This window comes from Mirounga angustirostris, unplaced genomic scaffold (genome assembly GCF_029215605.1).
Source record: "Mirounga angustirostris isolate CCGP_5_RB_7025 unplaced genomic scaffold, mMirAng1.0.hap1 SCAF_1, whole genome shotgun sequence".
NCBI lineage: Eukaryota > Metazoa > Chordata > Mammalia > Carnivora > Phocidae > Mirounga > Mirounga angustirostris.
In genome coordinates, this window is record NW_026991709.1 from 49500249 (window position 1) to 49523987 (window position 23739).

At 35.6% G+C, this 23739-nt stretch overlaps 1 long non-coding RNA gene across 2 annotated transcripts in view; it reads left to right on the top strand.

Annotated features, from left to right (window-relative positions):
* Positions 1–23471, top strand: part of LOC123863348 (uncharacterized) — a 420091-nt gene extending 396620 nt beyond the window's left edge. For both annotated transcript variants that reach the window (XR_010410079.1, XR_010410083.1), the window contains 2 exons: positions 14383–14545; positions 16041–23471. This is a non-coding gene — a long non-coding RNA (uncharacterized LOC123863348). The remainder of the gene's footprint in view (positions 1–14382; positions 14546–16040) is intronic.
* Positions 23472–23739: the final 268 nt, after the last annotated feature.

Below are 23739 nucleotides of genomic sequence, written 5' to 3' on the forward strand. Positions count from 1 at the left end.
GATAAAAGTAAATGCACACAGGAAAGGGAGGAATCTGAGGCCATTAAACAATCTACCATAGCATGTGAATGTTATACTTTACAAGATCATGTCAAATTAAACTAAGTTGAAATTGCCCTAGCAATGTATAAGAGATTCTATTGCTTCCCTGATCTATACCATACATTTGAAATTGTCCAACTACTTAATTTTTGCAGATTGAAAGGTTATTAAATGATGTGTCATTTTATTATTGATTTATATTTCCTGATTACTTATTTTGAACATCATTTCTTATATTTACTATCCAAGTATTTTCTCATTTATGAAATACTTTTCCATAAAATTGGATTTTTTTTTTCTTACTGGCTTATAACTCAATATTCTGAAAACTATTTTGTCAGTAATACATACAGCAAATAATTACCTCAAGTATGTAGCTTAGTATTTGACCTCCTTAAAGGTATCCATGGATGAAGAGAACTTCTTTATCTTCAAATAAATTATCATTTTAAAAAAATAAATTTTGGTGTCTTATTTAGGAAATCCTTTTTTAAGCTCAGATTGAAAGATAGTTATATGTTAAAAATTTCAAGGTAGGTTTTCACATTGAAATTCTTAATCTATGTGGTATGTGGAGTTGATTATGTTTCTCATCTTTTACTCTTTATCATACAGTGGAAGGTAGGAATCCAACTTTGTTTTGTTTTGCTTTGTTTTTTTCATGTGAAAAAGTATTTCTTTCTGACACTTTTTCCCTCTGATTTGCCATTCTATCTTCATGAAATACCAAAACACACACACACACACACACACACACATACATGCTTCCATTACCTAGGTTGCTGTATATCATTCATCAATTAGTCTACCCTATACCAATACCATGAATCTTATCTAGTATCATTTTATAATCATCTTCACATATAGAAAGGCAAGTAAATCCTCTATTCTTCAGGAATGGTACTTTGATTTTCTATATACACTTTAGAACAAACTGTTCAAATATTATTAGAATCCTGTTAAGATTCTGATTGAAGTTTCAATGCATACATATATCCATTTGGGAAGAATTGACATCTTAATGTTATGAAGTCTTCCTACCAAAGCCCATGAGATATGTCACTACTAACTTAGTTCTTCTTTATTGACTTGCAGTAATGTTTCATGATTTTCTGGGTGTAGATGCTAAATGACCTTTTTTGTGTTTTATTATAGATTTTTCTTATTTTGATACTATTTTAAATGTTTTTAAAGAATTCTAATCTTTGCTGGTACACATGCAAGTACAATTGAATTCTGTATATTTATCTTTATTTAGTACTTGCTTATCATTTGAGAATAATGGCCAATTTATTTTCTCCTTTCTAATATTTTGTCTTTAACATATTTTTCCTATGTTGTCACACTGGCAAACAATATTGAACAAAAAAAAAGTGAGAACAGGCTTGTTTGTATTAAGTAATGTTTTTATACAAAATAAAATGTGGTTAGAGAACATCCTGATAAAATTTCAAAGGATGTTTACAAAAGGACAATTGCTGCTCTTAATTTACCCATTCTATAAGCAGCAGTGTAGAAGAAATACTATAGATTTTGAACAGACTAAATCCTTGGTTATAATATTCTACCACTCACTGAGTGGTAGTTTTGGGAGTTTCGCAGGGAATTTAAAATTGACCTAATGTCTCTCAGAGTTGATGTGAGGAGTCAAAGAGACTGTTAATATGGGGTGGGGTATGTACATAAATAGCTACAAGTGAGTCCCAATGTTACCAGACCATACTGGATTATAGATACAAATGGGACAAGTTAATATGGTGCATTCATAACTGCATTTCCTCTGCTCATCATAATAAGTATTTGTGGAAGTTCTCAGAGGAGATTCACATGTACTTCCTTATTATAGCCAGTTTCTCCAGGGCCTTTGAGCTTCTTTTGGGAGTGCTTTCCTGCTTCAGGTACCTTTAACTCTGATTTGTAGTCACCACTGGTCTTTAGGCATGGCAAGAGGTGCTGCTAATTGGTGCTGTTATAGCAGATGACAGAATTCTTGTCACAGCCGAGCTCTCTCTTGGCTCTTTATCTCACTGTGGCAAACAAGGGCTCCTGTCTTTTTATACAGACTAGGATAAGGGTCAAATAGTAGCATTGCCTATACCTCATAGGAAGGAACTGTTTCATTTTTATTAACAATTTTTTTTCTCCTTTGGATTTGAATATGAAACCAGGGAGTAGGGATGAAAATAGATTTGAATAATATACTATATTCCCCATTATTTTTCTTATAACTGAAAATTTATGCCCTTTGACCTATATCATCCCTGAGAATAATTTTTTTTTTACCCTGAGAATATATCTTTTAAAAACTTAGGAATATATAAAATTTATTTAAAAAACTATATCTAACATTAAAAAATAAAAATAGGCCTATTTTAATAGAATTGTAATGATAGTCAGTGGTATGTTTTTGCAAATGAGATTAATTTGACACTTATTTTCTTAATTTCCTAAAACAGAAGAACAGAGAGTTACATTTCCTTGATTCTGTCAAGTATGCACTAAGTCTATTTGGAAAGAACCTTAGGGATAATAACATTGAATCATAAAAGCCATATTTTTTGCAGCTATCTTGAGATATAATTAAATAAAAATGTTAAGATATTTAAGGTGTACATCATGAGGATTTGATGTAAATACACATTGTAAAAGAATTCCCCCACAGAGTTAACACATCTATTACCTCACTTACTTGCCTTATTTTTATTTTCTTTTTTTGGTGAAGACTTTTAAGTTCTACTTTCTTACTAAACTTCAATTACACAGGTAAGAGCCATTTTTTTTATTTTTGACCTGTATTTACATTCATTGAAATTATCAAAATTTCTCTTTGTCTTTTATATGTGGTAATTTATAGGCTATATAATAGAACTAATTCTTTAAAGATTAGGGCAATAGATAATATCCTCTAGAACAGTGAGTCCTGAGTTTGGCTTTTCATCACAATCATTGACAGAACACGGGAAGTATTTATCAAATTATAAAGTGTTAACACTTACAGTGGTGCTGTTTTCTTAGGTCTGTAGATTAGTCAGAAATCTGTTTTATAAGTTAACGTTCCAAGTGTTGTGACAAATCTATACATGGGATTTGAGAACCACTTCTCTAGCATGACTTGAATTTTTGGTTCAGTAAGTCAACTACTAAGGAAGAGCATCACGTAGAGAGATTTTTCTGAATTTCATACTAGGGGATTTATAACAGAATGATTAGATAGAAAAACATTCTTTCCTGTTATTGGATTAACATTTATCATTGGCAAATGGTAGTTAATTTTCATTTCATTTTCTCTATTCAAAACATTTCCTGGTTTATCTGCTTAATAAAAGACTAAAGGTTGCTTTCATATTTAGCTGAGAAGGGAGGCTATTTTTATGTCACATGTTAGCTTTATAGTACCTTTAAATATAATCATGATTCCACAAATAAATTCAAAAGGTTAAGTCATGATATCAAATATATTGAGCAGTGATCTGTCACCTATGGCCAGCTGACCACTTAATGCTCATGTAGCTTCATAATTTGTTCTATAATAATCCCATTGTCTTATAGAGGGAAAATGTGGCTCAAAGAATTGATGTGATTTTCCCTGAGTCATGCTTATGGATACAAGAGAATAAGGCCTAGATAGTGGGCTTTCCTAGGTCAGGTTTTCATTATATGGGATTCTGAGAAGAGATGGACTCTAAGAATTGGAAAATGATGTCAATGTATGTGATATGGGTCAAACTAGTGCAGGTGTCCTGGAGGCATTAACGCAAGAAAAGGCTGAAGTTTTTCTTGGTAATGGAAATAAAGGTATGTGGAAGCCATACTGTTGAGAGAGGAATCTTTTCTGGGACTTGGAAGGAATGAAGAATGGGAACAAAAGAGTGAGGAGGAGTTGAGAATATGTTCTTTCTTGATCCTAAATATGGAGCCAGAGGGAGAATTTCTAGAACCCCAACATGATTCAGAGGGCCTGAGAACAGTAGTGATTCTCTCTTCTCTGCTGATGATACCCAGGGAGAATGTATAACAGTACCATAAATATAAATATTACTAAACACACTTGTGATAATGTTTATAGTAAAATCCAAATGATTAAAATAGGAACATGTAATTCAAAGAAGTTTAAAATATTGAGTTACAGTGGGAGTGTATTTCACAATGAAACAGCAAAAGCAACCAGCTTTAGAATTGACAAGTGTAATGGCAAAGTTTGTTCTAAGGTATAGCATTAAAATCAGGCATTACAGGATGTATTTTTATACATTGAAATTTTAGCTAAATGAATAGTCATTTAGTGACCAGGAAATACTAAAAGAATACCTAAGTATAGTCACAGATAGCGTATATCCTGATCTTAAAAAAGTAAAATTTACATAAACATCATGGTATCTCAAGAATGAATGGCCTCTGATGCAAAAACCTGTTCCTCTCCATCATAGAAGATATTAGATCTGAGACCACTGGCAACATTCAGGCCCTCTGAGCAATAGCATGGTATTATTCACATGAAAATTGTTTGGGATTCACTCTACTTGCTGGGAACACACATTTTACCTCTTCTTTTAAAACTAGACATTTATATTTGTACAAATATTTTTCTGTTGCATATTCTTAGAATGATATAAAAATGATGACTTATATACAGTGAAATGATAAAAAAAAGTAGGAGTAATTAATCCACATTAAAAAAAACATTATTTTTACCACCATCAGGATAAAATTAATTTTGCGAGCTTTTCTGTATATTCACTATCATACTTTTGTGACCTAGATGAGATTGACCAAGACATCCTGAGTTATATCCACATAGATATAAGGGAGAACAATTCAATTTTTTTTTCTCCCTATGACAGTTGAGGAAAGCAAAGGTTTAGGCATTGTGATCTCTATCATATTTCACCATGCTGTTGTACATTCCTCAGATACATATTCAACCCTTTTCCTCTCTTTCTCATAAATTTGACCCACATTTCAAGGTTAAAGATTTACTTAATCATTTGAAATGGCCCTTTACAATACTATTCTATAGAATTCTAAGATGAGAAAACACTTAGTATTTCAACTAATTGTCTAAAAATAGGCCACTTCATCTTTAAGTTTGGACATTAGTTAGCTGTCTACATTCCTGTGGCAAGTTCCTACCACAGCAATGATAAAACTTTCTCATTTAAAGATCAATAGCCATCCACATTTTTCTTTTATGCAGTCCTGTTTACAACTCACTTTTAATATCATTTAAAAGTACATAAGCAAATCCTACATGACATTTTTATTACCATTGTGATATCTCAAGTTTAATTTTTGGCAGTAAATATAGTCTGGTACACACTTAGAAGCAAAAAAAAAAATGAAACTTGAATTTAAGTATATTTTGGTTTATAGGGTAGTTTGACTTTTGGGGTGAATACCATCTTTGTAAAATACACCTGTGTGTGACAAATCTGAAGTAGTTTGATTCTCAAATGACCTCTGGAGGTTTATTGTTTTTAATACATTACATTTTAGGAAGTCTATCACAGTTTTAAATATTTTCAAAAGGCTTCACATGGAGTTGTCATTGGTATATCAATGGGTTTTATTTGACCCAGTCTACTAAGTTATACTTTTTGAAAAGCCCCAAACTTCAGAATTCCAAAATACCAAACATGGTTATTTTCCCTTTGAAGACATGTTTAATCATTAATATAGATGTTGAGAATCTGTTTTTTAAGGGAGAAAAACAGGCTAAAAGCCAGGACTCTGACATCTCACAGACTTTGGGTTTTAATTTCTGCCCTGAATTTTAAAAATTGGGTAAATGAGCAGGATAACTTACTCTTTCTACATCTCAATTTTCTTAACTGTAAAAGAGACAGGTGAAAATGTCTTTACTTCATAGAGTTAGTATGTGAATAATAGTAATAGTACAACAAAAGAACACAGTATTTATATCATATTAATCACATGCTCATTTCTTATTACTGGCCTCTATTCTGGTCCAGGAATGGATTTGGTGGAGATGAGTGGAAGGTGAGGCTATCTAGGGAAAACAGACAGGATTAGTGCTCTATAAAGATGAACAAAAATCTAAACCTATGGGGGTTACCCAGAACTCGCACCAGAGAACACTGCCATTATCTGGGCAATGTACAGTAACAGTCCCCCACCTTCGTAGGTAAACCAAAGCAGCTCTGGCTCCTTAGGTTGCTTTTTCTGAGTTTCCAAAATTAGTCACTACAGAAACATGGTAAAATATATGCTCGTCTAAGAGTCACAAGAGTAATGAATATAATTATTGATGTTACAAGAGTGGTCTCACCCATTTATAAATGTAGGAAAATGGTACTTGTCTCTTTTTGTTTTTGTTTTGTTTTTTTGGTCTTATCTCTTTTGTGTTACCAGTGAAAGCATACCAAACTGAATGCCTTTAAACAAAACAATGAAATATAGTTATTTTGGAAAAGATTCAAAGCAAACATAGAAATGATAGGAATTATAGTATTATATATGTGTATTTGAAAGAATGGACTTTACAATGACCTAATATTCTAAAGAATTTTATTTTTCTTAATTCTGTATCCAGGAAGTCTATAGATTTCTGAAATAGATGCATTTTGAACTTCATTTTGACCATTTTGTGTTTTAGTAATCCAATCAGCAAGGCTTTTAATTTCTCACTGTTTTTGGAATCTGCTTTGGCCAAAAATTGGAGTTCCAGCAGGGTTAGCTTCTACTTCTTCTTGGCATCTAGTAGTGAATGGTTTAAGGATTGAACTTTCACAGTATGCTCACGGTGAATCATTAGTACTATGTAAAAACCTTATGATTTACTTAACAAATATACAGCATAGAGAATGTATTTTTAAATGGTAGCATGCCATGACTATTTCAAATCATGTCACCTTAAAACTTGCTGGTTTCTACATGTTATCAATTTAGAGCATTTTAAAAATAAACACACTTGAGTTTTCAGTACAATATTAAAATATTTTTATTATACAGTAAAATTGGTTATGTGGAGTATTTACATTTCAAATTAAATACGTAAAGATACATGAAAATGAACAAGATGGCCGCACCATTGATGTCAGTGAAACTTGATGTGGAAGGAATACTCACACACAATCATTACTTAATGTAGTTACTTTAGATCCTTTCTATACAATATTGACTTTGCAAGGCCATCTCTCATTCTGCTATAATAGTGCTACCATGCATTTTGCCCATTATGGTCACAGTGTCTGGTAGAGAAAAGTATTCCAAAAAATATCAGAAGCTCTTTTGCCTGAAATGGTGTGTCCTCCTTTGAAATCATCTAAAGATGTTTTCACAGAATGTTCTACAGAAAATGATCAACACACCAACCTCTTTATTGACCACACCCTCCAAAAAACTCTACAAATGACTTATTTCAAATGTTAGTAATTAATATTTTTTTGATTCACTTACACTTCTCATTAAAATGTCATCTCAAAATAAAATTGAAATCTCTATATATGAAATTCATTACACTGAAGCAGATACTCATTAATTTTTTTCTTTCAGTAATAAAAAATAGCACTAATTTCAAGTTTAAGTATACCCACCATCTTTTATTGTTTTTTTTTTCCATTTACTTACTACTATAATTCCCAAATGTGAAATTCTGAGTATGGTTATTGGTATGAAGGAAATTCTGTATTGACTGACTGTAAAATACTCTAGTAATCATAGAAGAAAAATGGACCTTTTAAATATAGTTAAGATATTTAAACAGATTTGATTTTAATATATAAAGAATACCTATAATTACATTAGAACAGGATCAAAACCTAAAAGGGAAAAAGAGGGATCATTTGGGAACAAGCATACCATAAAAATGATTCTTAAAGTGATAAAACTCTACTCATTCCTACATATAATATAAAAAAACAAAATTATACTCAAACACCATATGTATGTATATGAGATCTTAAGAAAGAATAAAGCATTTTCCGTCTATCTAGATATACCAGATTATAAAATAACCCACAAAATACATGAGAAATAACTCACATTGTTGCCCAGGCCATGGGAAAACAGACACTCTTGTATATTGCTGGTTTCAATATGGGTACCATGGACAATATAGCCAGTATGAAAAGTAGTTTGACAACATTGAACATAATTATATCTGTTCTTTGACCCCCAAATTTTATTTTAGATTTAGCCTATAGAGACATTTCACACATGAGTGAAATAACATGTAAAAAAATATTCATTTCTGCATGTCTATTGTTAGAAGACTATTTAAATAAATTATAGTAATTAGAAACATAACTTTTGTGCTGTCATGGAAAGATCTCAAGGATTTATTGTAGAGTACAAAAGAACATAAAAATACTTGATACCCTGTTCATAAAATAACTGTAGACAAAAACAAGAAATTAACAGCAATGATGTAACAAGTGGGTGGCTGTGAGAAGGAAACTTTTCCACGTAATATGACTGTACTATATGAAAAAAATATCAACTTAAAATTTAAAAATAGAGATGAGATGCATTAACTGGGGTATTCTTTCAGATACCAGTCCTCTCTAGATATAAAATAAACATTGATACTTATAAAGCAATCATTTTATGTAGGTAAGTCATACACAGAGAATGTATTAAGGAACCAAGAATATTGGTAGGTAGCAACAGATTTACAATTGATTGGAGAGTTTGGTTGCTAGGATTGATATGCTAAAATTTCATATCTCTATCTTTGCATAAGCTGTTTATTGTGCTTAACATTTTCTTTTCCTGTCTGTCCTGTTTTTTTTTTTTTATTTTGTCACCATACAATACATCATTAGTTTTTGATGTGGTGATCCATGATTAATTGCTTTCGTATAACACCCAGTGCTCCATGCAGTACGTGCCCTCCTTAATACCCATCACCAGGCTAACCCATCCCCCCACTCCCCTCCCCTCTAAAACCCTCAGTTTGTTTCTCAGAGTCCATAGTCTCTCATGGTTTGTCTCTCCCTCCGATTTCCCCCCTTCCTTTTCCCCTTCCTTCTCCTAATGTCCTTCATGCTATTCCTTATGTTCCACAAATAAGTGAAACCACATGATAAGTGACTTTCTCTGCTTGACTTATTTCACTTAACATAATCTCCTCCAGTCCCACCCATGTTGATGTAAAAGTTGGGTATTGTTCCTTTCTGATGGCTGAGTAATATTCCATTGTATATATGGACCACATCCTCTTTATCCATTTATCTGTTAAAGGGCATCTTGGCTCTTTCTATTTGAGGAACAGTATTCAGTCTCCAAGGCCTCCTTCAAACATTAAAAAAAAAAAAAATTAAACAGATAGTCTAGTACAATTAGTCTCTCATTTTGTTCTTTCCTGAGAACTCTGATCATGTATCTATTAGAATCTTTTTTTCTTCTACTCTTCCCTAATATACTGTAAACTGCTTGAGAGCAGGGGTTGTACCTCGTTCCTTTTGTATTCTCAGGATTTGGCACTGTCTGGCACATAGTAGGAGACCAAAAAATGTTTTTGAAATAATTGAACAATAAATGAAATGCATTAGGTAATCAAAATGGGTACATGAATGTAAACTACTTTGAAGAGAAATATGACTGTTGTGAAGTATAAAAAGTGTGTGAAAGAATTGGTGGTTAAGGGGCACAGTGCAGCATGAATTTTAAACAATGTACCCAGGCCTTAACTAACCTGCATCACTAGAATAAACTGAGGTGAATAAAGGTTAGGTAAGTTTCCCCCAGATAAGGCAATGCAAAAATTGAACAATTAGGAATTTGAATACATTCTGGTTTCCCCCAAAGTCTGTACTCTCTGCAGTATGATTCACAAATACAGTAAACCAAGATGACAGAAATGACTAAAAAGAAATATAGACTCTAGGAACTACTTACCAAAACATCTGTATTTATTTATTCTACCAGTTGAGAACCACTGGGCCAAGTATAGAGATGACCAGTTAGTACCATATTTTTCAGTTAGTTTTAGCTGTGCCTTACTAGTTCTCAATATTCATGGAAGGTGGAGATGACAAGATGAAACAAAAACCTATGATTTCTTTTTCAAAATTATTTCCTGAGAAAATGAAACCCTGGTAAGGGTAATCTAGAGAGTTTGTGAATATTCCTAATGAGTTTATCAAAAGCTAGGTTGGTGAGTTCTTAAAATTCTGCGTTCAAATTCAACCTGTTTTCTGAGTGTTAAAAATTCGGTTTTAGGTCTCCTTTTCTAATTTATTTCTAACCTTTTTTTTCTTAGTAATATACACCAAAGCAAATATTGTTCATTTATTTTGCATAGGATATTTTGCACATCCATTATTAAATTGGTTTATATGAGCAAGATTTTTTCAATTTTTAATACAAATCCTTATAAATGCAATTGCTTAGATTTCAAGAGCAAAAATAATTAAAACAAAACCCCCCAAAATTGATTCAAAGTTGGTTAGAAAAAAAGTGAAGTGCAATAAAAAGAGGTATGCCTGTAGTTTGATATAATGAAAGGTGGCATCTACAGAGACTTACATTTATGACTTCTGATGCTTGACATGAGAAACCTTGAGAAACTGAGATATAGCTAAAAGGTTTTTATCTGAAACATGTATATTAAAACAGATAACTCAAGGGTTTATCAGATAGCCAACACATTCTATGTTCCCAGATAGGTCCATTTCCTACTGAAAATTATTCTCCTGATGGATTCATATGACTGAAAGTCAAGGAAAGGGAAGGGAAGAAGAAAAAAAAAAACAAAAAACCACACAGCAGTTTCACTATTTGAACAGTCTCACCTAATGTATTATTCTTAAAACTCTAGCCACAGCTCAAGAACTTAAGCTAAACCTTAGTTTGACAAATCCTATGACAAGCTGAATAGAAAAAGAAATGGATAAACTTGTGAGGGAGGCAGAATAGAAATTATTTCTATTTCCATAGTACATTTCTTTGAAGGAGCTCTAGGCAATTGATGAAAAAGATATGACAGTAAATATGAACTAATTTTCTCCCAGAGACCAAATCTGAGAACTGGGAATACAAAATATTCATGGGTATATTGTGTTGTTTGCTGAGGCCATTTGTTAACATGTGATCTGATCCTGACACAATACAATCGTAAGGCAGGATTTGTGCATTTCTCTATTGATTCAATCCTCACTCATTTCAAGGCTTGTTTAAGCCCCTTCTTCCATGAAACCCTCTTGAAATGCTTCAACCCAAGCTGCTGTATTCTAAGAAGTGAGTTAAAACCTCCTTTATCTTTTAGAATGAAATAACTGACAACCACTTTGACATCAAAGCAGTTGTTTAGGGACACCTGGGTGGCTCAGTTGGTTAAGCGTCTGCCTTTGGCTCAGGTCATGATCCCAGGGTACTGGGATCAAGTCCAGCATTGGGCTCCCTGCTCCGCGGGGAGCCTGCTTCTCCCTCTGCCTCTGTCTCTCTCTCTCTCACGAATAAATAAATAAAATCTTAAAAAAAAAAAAAAAAGCAGTTGTTTATTTAAGGACTACCTTAGTTAAGCAGGTTTTGTTATTTTGTTTGGGGATGCAACCCCTCCTCAGTCTTTTCTTGCTAGAACACAAGAGACTTTACATTTGATTAATTTTATGCATTAGCTTGACTGAGTCACGTGGTGCTCTGATATAAAAACATTGTTCGGGATGTGTCTATGAGGGTGTTTCTGGAGCAATTAACATTTGAATTGATAGACTGAACAAAGCAGATTGTCTTCCCCAAATGGGAGGGCTTCCTCCAATCCAGTGAAGGCTTAAGTGGAACAAAATTTGAGCAAGAGAGTGTTGCTCTCTGCCTAATGGTCTTGAGCTGGAATATTGGACTCCTGGTTTTCAGACCCTCAAACTACAGATATTGGGACTTCTCAGCTTCCATAGTTGTGAACCAATTTCTTATAATAAATCCCTTTATATATATCTTCATAATTCTATTTCTCTGGAGAACCCTGTAATCAATGGAGAATGACCTTTTGGAAGCCTAAGTTCTGGAAGAGAGCGGGAACAATAGAGGGAAAGAGGGGCAGAAGGACCAATCATTGCCTTTTTAGGCTGCTTCATAAAAAAAAAAAAAAATCTGGTATTGACTTGATCCAGTATAAATTAAGTCCTGTGTTTCAATGAATTTGTGGAACTCAAGGAATTAGGGACAAAATCAGTTTGTTCCAGATGTGCCAAGGCAACTAAATTGGGCAGTCTTAATCCAAATGTATAATCTAAAAGTAAAAAGCAGATATTTTTTATCTCCTCTCTGAAACTCTGACCTCTTACCCTTTTCTGCCTTAGTCTTCCTATAAAAATAATAAGGGAAATACATAAATATTAATTCTTGGCTTTTCATATTGTAGGATCCCTATATTTTAAAATAATGTGACAAAAGGGAAAAAAAGAAAACAGCATTAAAAGACCTCTGGAAAGAGGGATGTCAAGATTGTTTAAAAATGGCTTAGACATAAGATATTTTCATTCATGCTACATTTTCTTGTTCACAATTAACAATGTTGCCTTACAAATCTTCTTATGTCTATCAATTCTTATTCTATACCAACGTTTGTGACTTAGGTCAACAAAATTAAAACAGCATTTTGCATACCCTTTACATGATGTATGGGGAGTTTTGAGGGAATAAGAAAGTCTTTTTTACTACTGCTCTGTCTGAGAAGCCAAGAACCTGTGAGGAAAAGCTTAATGCTTTTCCTTTCTGTCCTTCCACAATTTCTCTTCTCATTCAAAAAGACAGACATGGAGGGTTCCTGGGTGGTTCGGGTGGTATAAAGTGTCTGACTTCAGCTCAGGTCATGATCTCAGGGTCCTGGGATGGAGCCCTGCACATCAGGCTTGCTGCTCAACAGGGAATCTCCTTGGCCCTCTCCCTCTGCCCCTCTCCCCATTCATGCTCTCTCTCTCTCTCTCTAATAAATAAAATCTTAAAAAAAGAATGAATCTAACCATCTCAAAACTTAGAGTGCATTGTCTCCTGAGGTTGCACATAATCTGAAAGTTTCACCATGTTTTTAATCAAGTCACCAAAACTTGTCTCCTCTATATCTTTAAATGTGCATTTGCAATGTTTTTTTTACATAATTGTTTTTATCAAAGTTTATAATTTTGTTTTAATCAATTTAATATTAGTTACACAATTTTTTAAAGATAATGATCATCAATGGGTGAAACTGTAAAGGACAGAATGATAGCAGACTTCATAGTGGAGGAGACCAACTGTCATTATTAAACCCACAGAAATCTTTGTACCTCTAAAAGGGGTGAAATCTGGGTATTTATCCAAAAGATACAATGTAGTGATCCGAAGAGGTACGTGCACCCCGGTGTTTATAGCAGCAATGTCCACAATAGCCAAACTGTGGAAAAAAACAAGATGTCCAACAACAGATGGATGGAGAAAGAAGATGTGGTATATATATACAATGGAATATTATGCAGCCATCAAAAGGAATGAAATCTTGCTATTTGCAACAACGTGGATGGAACTAAAGGGTATTATGCTGAGCAAAATAAGTCAATCAGAGAAAGACATGTATCATATGATCTCACTGATATGAGGAATTCTTAATCTCAGGAAACAAACTGAGGATTGCTGGAGGGGTGGGTGATGGGAGGGATGGAGTGGCTGGGTGATAGACATTGGGGAGGGTATGTGCTATGGTGAGCACTGTGAATTGTGTAAGACTGTCGAATCACAGACCTGTACCTCTGAAACAAATAATACATTATATGTTTTAAATAAAAGATAGCAGGAAGGTAAAAAGGAAAGGGGGGAATCGGAGGGGGAGACGAACCATGAGAGACTATGGACTCTGAGAAACAAACTGAGGGTTCTAGAGGGGAGGGGGTGGGGAGATGGGTTAGCCTAGTGATGGGTATTAAAGAGGGCATGTACTGAATGGAGCACTGGGTGTTATACGCAAACAATGAATCATTGAACACTATATCAAAAACTAATGATGTAATGTATGGTGATTAACATAACATAATAAAATATAAATAAAAAAAAAGGGTAAAATCACCCTTTGCCCTTCCAATAATATGCTCTGTAAAGTACTTCACACACCTTTTGCAGCATGCTTGCCAAAATACTTTTCCATGATTTTAGCCTAGATCATGCTTAAATTTATAGGAAATATAGGGGATAGAAGAATAAGCTAAATAATACTTCAAAGAAGGAAACTGACAAATAGAGAATGTGGATCATTCTAGAGGGTAACTGATTGTTTCTGTAAAGAATTGGTAGCACAAAAAATGAAAAGAGGAACATCTATAATTAAAAAGATTTCAGAGCTATAACACCAATAGGATGTGTGGATTCTAGGGGGAAATCTTGTTTAAATAACTTTAAAAATGTATTTAGGGGGCGGAGCAAGATGGTGGAGGAGAAGGAGACCTGGATTTCGTTTGGGCTCAGGAATTCAGCTGGATAGGGATCAAACCATTCTGAACACCTACGAACTCAACAGGAGATTGAAGAAAAGAATAGCAACTCTCTGAACAGAAAAGTGACCACTTTCTGGAAGGTAGGACATGCAGAGAAGTGAATCTGAGGTGATATTCGGGAGGATAGATGGCAGGGGAGGGGGCCTCTGTTGGCCGCTTCTGGCAAGTGATAGAGCCATGGAGCACAAAATCAGAACTTTTAGAAGTTGGCCCCACTGAGGGATGTTGCTCCAGTGGCTAAGTGGGGGTGGACCCCTCATGGGACAGTGTGGTCTCAGGACCCTTGGTGTCACAGAAAGACCGGGGGTGCCTCAGTGCAGCAGAGCTCTCAGGTATTGGAGCAGGGAAGCCGGCTGCAGAGATGGAGCTGAGGAGTGGGCTCTCAGCTTGGGGTGGCCATAAACTGTGATCCGTGGCACAGTCGGGCCACTGCTCCTCCAGCAGGGACCCAACAAGCAACAGATCCGGGAGACTCCCCTTCCTCCCCTGAGAGGAGCAGTGCAGGAGTGCACTGCAGGGATCTGCTGGGTTTGGAGACTCCACACGGGGTCGGGTGCCAGAGATAGAAACGCTCAGTCACAGGCCGGGTGAGCACAGAGTGTGGCCAGAGACTGAGAAGATGGGAGTGATTGACTGCTTTTCTCTGGGGGCGCACTGAGGAGTGGGGCCCCGAGTTCTTGGTTCCTCTGGGGTGAAGATTGGGAGGCTGCCATTTTCACTCTCCTCCTCCAAAGCTGTGCAGAAAGCTTGCAGGGAACAAAAGCTCCTGAGAGCAAACCCAAGCAGATTACTTAGCCCTGCCCATGGCAAGGGTGGGGCAATTGTGCCTCTGGCAAAGACATTTGGAAACTACAGCAACAGGCCCCTCCTCCAGAAGATCAGCAAGAACAGCCAGCCAAGACCAAGTTTACCAATCAATGAGAATGGCAGACCTCCAGCGCTAGGGGAATACTGCACATAGAATCCATGGCTTTTTTACCATGATTCTTCAGTCTTTCAAATTTAATTTTTTTAAACTTTTTAAAATTTTTTTTTCCCTTTTTCAACCAATATCTTATCAATCCCTTTTTTAAAAAACATTTTTATTTTTCATTTTTAGAGTCATATTCTATCCCTTCATAGTATTTACTCTTATTTTTGGCATATATATATAAGTTGTTCTCTTTAAAATTTTGAGATAGTTTCTTCTAACAGATCAAAAATATACCCTAAATCTCTAGTGTGTGGCTTTGTTCTAGTCTCCTGCCTGATCACATTCTCTCCTTTTTTTTTTCTTTTTCTAAAATCCTTTCTTTTTTCAAAGAACTTCATATCAATTCTTTATAAAATTTTTTATAATTTTCATCTTTACAGTCATATCACATCCCTTCATCATGTCAACCCTATTTATATGTGTTTTTCTTTCTTTAAAATTTTGGGAGGCACTTTCTTCTAACAGACCAAAATACACCCAAAATCTAGTGTGTGGCACTGATCTATGCACCAGCCTGATCATATTCTGTTTTTTTGTTGTTGTTCTGTTTTTGTTTGTCTTTAGCTTTTTTTTTTTCTTTCTTTCCCTTTCTTTTCCCCCAGCTTCAGGTCTTTTCTGAGGACGTTTTTACCCTGTTAGCATTTTGTTCTCTCATCTATTCTCCTCTGGACAAAATGACAAGATGGAAAAAATCACCTCAACAAAAAGAACAAGAGGTAGTACTGACTGCCAGGGACCTTATCAATACAGACATTAGTACGATGTTGGATCTAGAGTTCAGAATCATGATTTTAAAGATACTAGCTGGGCTTGATAAAGGCATGGAAGTTATTAGAGAAACCCTTTCTGGAGAAATAAAAGAACTAAAATCTAACCAAGTCAAAATCAAAAGGGCTTTTAATGAGGTACAATAAAAAATGGGGGAGCTAATTGCTAGGATAAATGAGGCAGAAGAGAGAATCAGTGATATAGAAGACCAAGTGATGGAAAATAAAGAAGCTGAGAAAAAGAGAAACAACTACTGGATCACAAGGGCAGAATTCAAGAGATAAGCGATACCATAAGATGAAACAACATTAGAATAATTGGGATCCCAGAAGAAGAAGAAAGAGAGAGAGGGGCAGAGGTATATTGGAGCAAATTATAGCAGAGAACATCCCTAATTTGGGGAAGGAAACCGACAACAAAATCCAGGAGGCACAGAAAAACCCTCTCAAAATCAATAAAAATAGGTCAACACCCCGACATCTAATAGTAAAACTTATGAGTCTCAGAGACAAAGAGAAAATCCTGAAAGCAGCTCGGGACAAGAGATATGTAACCTACAATGGTAGAAACATTATCCACAGAGACCTGGCAAACCAGAAAGGACTGGCATGATATATTCAGAGCACTAAATGAGAAAAATATGCAGCAAAGAATACTCTGTCCAGCTAGGCTGTCATTGAAAATAGAGGAGAGATAAAAAGCTTCCAGGACAAACAAAAACTAAAGAAATTTGCAATCACGAAACCAGCCCTACAAGAAATATTAAAAGATGTCCTCTAAGCAAAGAGAGAGCCTAAAAGCAACATAGACCAGAAAGGAACACAGACAATATACAGTAACAGTCACTTTACAGGCAATACAGTGTCACTGAATTCATATCTTTCAATAGTTACCCTGAATGTAAATGGCTAAATGCCCCAATCAAAAGACACATGGTATCAGATTGGATTAAAAAAAAAACCCCATCGATATGCTGTGTGCAAGAGACTCATTTTAGAACCAAAGACACTCCCAGATTGAAAGTGAGGGTGTGGAAAACCATTTACCATGCTAATAGACACCAAAAGAAAGCTGGGGTAGCAATCCTTATATCAGACAAATTAGAGTTTAAACCAAAGACTGTAATAAGATGAGGAAGGACACTATATTCTACTTAAAGGGTCTATCCAACAAAAAGATCTAACAATTGTAAATATCTATGTCCCTAACATGGGAGCAGCCAATTAATAACAAAAGCAAAGAAACACATCGACAACAATACAATAATAGTGGGGGATTTTAACACCCCCCTCACTGAAATGGACAGATCATCTAAGCAAAAGATCAACAAGGAAATAAAGACTTTAAATGACACACTGGACCAAATGGACTTCACAGATCTATTCAGAACATTCCATCCCAAAGCAACGGAATACACATTCTTCTCTAGTGCCCATGGAACATTCTCCAGAATAGATCACATCCTAGGTCACAAATCAGGTCACAACCAGTACCAAAAGATTGGGATCATTCCCTGCCTATTTTCAGACCACAGTGCTTTGAAACTAGAACTCAATCACAAGAGGAAAGTCGGAAAGAACTCAAATACATGGAGGCTAAAGAGCATCCTACTAAAGAATGAATGGGTCAACCAGAAAATTAAAGAACAATTTAAAAAAATTCATGGAAACAGATGAAAATGAAAACACAACTGTTCAAAATCTTTGGGATACAGCAAAGGCAGTCCTAAGAGGAAAGTATATAGCAATACAAGCCTTTCTCAAGAAACAAGAAAGGTCTCAAATACACAACGTAATCCTACAGCTAAAGGAGCTAGAGAAAAAACAGCAAATAAAGCTTAAACCCAGCTGGAGAAGAGAAATAGTAAAGATCAGAGCAGGAATCAATGAAATAGAAACCAAATGAATGGGCACCTGGGTGGCTCAGTTGGTTAAGCAACTGCCTTCGGCTCAGGTCATGATCCTGGAGTCCCGGGATCGAGTCCCGCATCGGGCTCCCTGCTCGGCAGGGAGTCTGCTTCTCCCTCTGACCCTCCTCCCTCTCATGCTCTCTGTCTCTCATTCTCTCTCTCTCAAATAAATAAATAAAATCTTAAAAAAAGAAAAAGAAACCAAATGAACAGTAGAATAGATCAATGAAACTAGGAGCTGGTTCTTTGAACGAATTAACAAGATTGATAAAGCCCTGGCCAGACTTATCAAAAAGAAGAGAGAAATGACCCAAATAAATAGAATCATGAATGAAAGAGGAGAGATCACAACCAACACCAAAGAAATACAATTATAAGAACATATTATGAGCAACTATATGCCAGCTAATTAGATAATCTGGAAGAAATGGATGCATTCCTAGAGATGTATCAACTACCAAAACTGAATCAGGAAGAAATAGAAAACCTGAACAGACCTATAACTACTAAGGAAATTGAAGTAGTCATCAAAAATCTCCCAACAAACAAGAGCCAGGGCCAGATGGCTTCCCAGGGGAATTCTACCAAACATTTCAAGAAGAACTAATACCTATTCTTCTGAAACTGTTCCAAAAAATAGAAATGGAAGGAAAACTTCCAAACTCGTTTTATGAGGCCACCATTACCTTGATCCCAAAACCAAAGATCCCACCAAAAAAGAGAATTAAGATCAATATCCTTGATGAACATGGATGCAAAATTTCTCACCAAAATACTAGCCAATAGGATCCAACAGTACATTAAAAGGATTATTCACCACGACCAAGTGGGATTTATCCCTGGGCTGCAAGGTTGGTTCAACAACCACAAATCAATCAATGTGATACAATACATTAATAAAAGAAAGAACAAGAAGCATATGATCCTCTCAATAGATGCAGAAAAAGCATTTGACAAAGTACAGCATCCTTTCTTGATAAACTCTTCAGAGTATAGGGATTGAGGGTATATACCTCAAAGTATAAAAGCCATCTATGAAAAACCCATAGCGAATATCATTCTCAATGGGGAAAAACTGAGAGCTTCCCGCCTAAGGTCAGGAACATGGCAGGGATGTCCACTATCACCACTGCTATTCAACATAGTACTAGAAGTCCTAGCCACAGCAATCGGACAACAGAAAGAAATAAAAGGCATCTGAATCGGCAAAGAAGAAGTCAAACTCTCACTCTTTGCAGATGATATGATACTTTATGTGGAAAACCCCAAAGACTCCACCCAAAACTGCTAGAACTCATACAGGAATTCAGTCAAGTGGCAGGATAGAAAATCAATGCACAGAAATCAGTGGCATTCCTATACACCAACAACAAGACAGAAGAAAGAGAAATTAAGGAGTCGATCCCCTTTACAATTCACCCAAAACCATAAGATCCCTAGGAATAAATCTAACCAAAGAGACAAAGGATCTGTCCTCAGAAAACTATAAAATACTCTTTAAAGAAATTGAGGGAGACACAAAGAAATGGAAAAACGTTCCATGCTCATGGATTGGAAGAACAAATATTGTGAAGATGTCAATGCTACCTAGAGCAATCTACACATTCAATGCAATCCCTATCAAAATACCATCACCTTTTTTCAAAGAAATGGAATAAATAATCCTAAAATTTGCATGGAACCAGAAAAGACCCCGCATAGCAGAGGAATGTTGAAAAAGAAAAGCAAAGCTGGCAGCATCACAATTCCAGACTTCAAGCTCTATTACAAAGCTGTCATCAAGACAGTATGGTACTGGCACAAAAACAGACACATAGATCAATGGAACAGAACAGAAAGCCCTCAATGGACCCTCAACTCTATGGTCAACTAATGGACCCTCAACTCTATGGTCAACTAATCTTTGACAAAGCAGGGAAGAATGTCCAATGGACAAAAGACAGTCTCTTCAACAAATGGTGTTGGGAAAATTGGACAGCCATATGCAGAAGAATGAAACTGGACCATTCCCTTACACCAAACAGAAAAATAGACTCCAAATGATTGAAAGGCATAAGACAGGAGTCCAACAAAATCCTAAAGGAGAACAGAGGCAGCAACCTCTTCGGCCACAGCAACTTCTTCCTAGAAACACCACCAAAGGCAAGGGAAGCAAGGGAAAAAATGAACTATTGGTACCTCGTTAAGATAAAAAGCTTTTGTACAGCAAAAGAAACAGTCAACAAAACCAAAAGACAACCAACAGAATGGGAGAAGATATTTGCAAATGACATATCAGATAAAGGGCTAGTATCCAAAATCTATAAAGAACTTATCAAACTCAACACCCAAAGAACAAATGATCCAATCAAGAAATGGGCAGAAGACATGAACAGACATTTTTGCAAAGAAGACATCCAAATGGCCAACAGACACATGAAAATGTGCTCAACATTGCTCGGCATCAGGGAAATCCAAATCAAAACCTCAATGAGATAACACCTCACACCAGTGAGAATGGCTAAAATTAACAAGTCAGGAAACGACAGATGTTGGTGGGGATGTGGAGAAAGGGGCACCCTCCTACACTGTTGGTGGGAATGCAAGCTGGTGCAGCCACTCTGGAAAACAGTATGGAGGTTCCTCAAAAAGTTGAAAAAGAGCTACCCTATGACTCAGCAATTGCACTACTGGGTATTTACCCCAAAGATACAAACGTAGTAATCCAAAGGGGTACATGCACCCCGATGTTTATAGCTGGAATATCCACAATAGCCAAACTGTGGAAAGAGCCAAGATGTCAATTGACAGATGAATGGATAAAGAAGATGTGGTATATATATACAATGGAATATTATGCAGCCATCAAAAGGAATGAAATCTTGCCATTTGCAACGACGTGGATGGAACTGGAGGGTGATATGCTGAGCGAAATAAGTCAATCAGAGAAAGACATGTATCATATGACCTCACTGATATGAGGAATTCTTAATCTCAGGAAACAAACTGAGGGTTGCTGTAGTTGGAGGGGGGTGAAAGGGATAGGGTGGCTGGGTGATAGACATTTGGGAGGGTATGTGCTATGGTGAGCACTGTGAATTGTGCAAGACTGTTGATCACAGATCTGTACCTCTGAAACAAATAATGCAATATATATTAAGAAAAAAAAAGAAGAAGATAGCAGGAGGGAAAGCATGAAGGGGGGAAATTGGAGGGGGAGACGAACTATGAGTTGATGGACTCTTAAAAACAAACTGAGGGTTTTAGAGGGGAGGGGCATGGGAGGATGGGTTTGTCTGGTGATGGGTATTAAAGAGGGCACGTTCTGCATGGAGCACTGGGTGTAATACACAAACAATGAATCATGGAACACTACATCTAAAACTAATGATGTAATGTATGGTGATTAACATAACAAGAAAAAATTAAAAAAATATAAAAATGTATTTAGAGAAATGAAAATATGAGTATAAAGTATCAGATGATTCCAAGGACTTACCTTTAATTTGTCAGGTGGGATAATGGTTATAATAGAAAAATGTATGTTATTTAGAAACACATACTGAAATAGAGTATGATTTCTGGGGTTTGTTTTATGATGCATCAAAAAGGAGAAAAATAGGGTTAAATGAAGTAAAATCCAAATAATTGTTGAATCTGGATAATTTATTGTACTGTTCTCTTGAGTTTAGCATATATTTGAATATTTTTCTAACAAAATAAATTGAAAATTCTAAGATGTCAATATCTACAGTATTGCAGAAACCTATCATTTATAAATAAATATGATAAAATTTTACATTCTAACCTAATGTATAAGGGACACATAGTTTTTCATAATTATTTTGAAGAACACACAAAAAATTTTTAAGAATCTGGCTAAAGTATACCACCGAACTTATTGAACAGTGTAGATGGCCTGAAATTAATTATGATATCTCTGATCCATTTAGATATGATACTCATAAAAAAATAGTTAATGTAGCTAAAAATATTCTAGAGTTATTTATTTACTTACATATCAGTTAATTAATCTGACATCCAGAGTTTTGTTCCTGGAGTCTAAACTATTTATCTGCCTTCTTTCTGAGATTTATCCTATTGATTGTTCAGTTTCCTAGGTGAACTTAACATTGTAAATTTCTTGCTTCCTGCAGTATGACACGCAAATCATAATCACTTTCAAGTGGAAATTGGGGTTATAGGTTTTCAATTTATTTGTAAAATGTTCTTTCCTCTGGTGGAAAACTGGAATTTCCCAATTTGGTATACATTTGGACAAACTGCATCATAAAATGCTATACTTACAAGAGTTTGCCCTTAAATACATATTTTTGAGTAAGTGTCATGTATGAAATTACAACTAACTACTTTGTTGGCCAGGAGATGGCAAGACATGGGGCTAGGTACAGAATCAAAATATTAAGTTCTAAGTTTTATTACAATGAAATGCCATTTCTTGGCAGCAATGCAAGTTTGTTGGGGCATTTAGCACTCAAATTCTAAGACAAAAATATTAAGAGCAGAATAGATTTTGTATTTGTAGTTATGGTATACAGACTTGACCACAAATCTTTCAATTAAATAGGACACAACTACTTCTGTATTGTCATTTTAGTAGCGTGAAAGAAAAATTCAGTAAAAGATGTGTATGCCATTTTACGTTGAAAATGTTTATTGTAAAATTTGAAAAGATTTACCATTTGAGAAATATGGCAAACCTGGAATATGGAGTGCTGGTGTGCTTTTTTCCTATCAAAGTAAAAAGCCATAGGATAAAGCAGTTAAGGAGGGGAACGTAGGTCCATTAACACAGTGACCTCAGACTAGTAGTTTGATAGAATCAGTACCCAGGATTTGCATTTGTACAATTTGCTAAAAGCGAAGTATAAATTAAGCCTCAGAAACAGTAGGATCAGAAAGTAAACAGGTGTGTTGCTACTTCTTTCATGTCCTCTCTACCCTGTGCTCACATCAGATCTACCCAGCGCTCATATGGGGAGAGTCAAAATTCACAAACTAAGTTCTTAGAGCACTCCAAAACTACCTAAGGAATGCTAAGCCTGAGAGTGCCCAGTGAGCTTAAAACAAGCATGACACCTTCAATGAGTCTTTCATCCTCAGAAACTTCAGCTCAGTCTTGACTTAGATAAAGTCATTAAATGGGGTGAAAAAAAGACCATGAGCAAAGAACATACCATTAAAGTGAGGCTTATCTGTAAGTGAAGTAGGCTGTTTCTTCACAGTAGGAATTAGAGGGTTTTTAAAGGACTCTCATCACAAAAGGTCCTTTTCTTCTACACACACTCATTCCCACACCCCCTTGCCCACCCATCAGATATACTGAACTTGTTGAAGTCCCTTGTACATGTCCTAATTCTTCTTTTTTTTTTTTTTTAAGATTTTATTTATTCATTTGACAGAGATAGATACAGCGAGAGAGGGAACACAAGCAGGGGGAGTGGGAGAGGGAGAAGCAAGCTTCCTGCAGAGCGAGGAGCCTGATGCAGGGCCCAATCCCAGAACCCTAGGATCATGACCTGAGCCAAACGCAGACACTTAACGACTGAGCCACCCAGGCGCCCCTCTTCTCTTTTTTTCTAACAGCTGTAACCAAGGTGTTAGAAAAAAGAAAAAGGATGAAA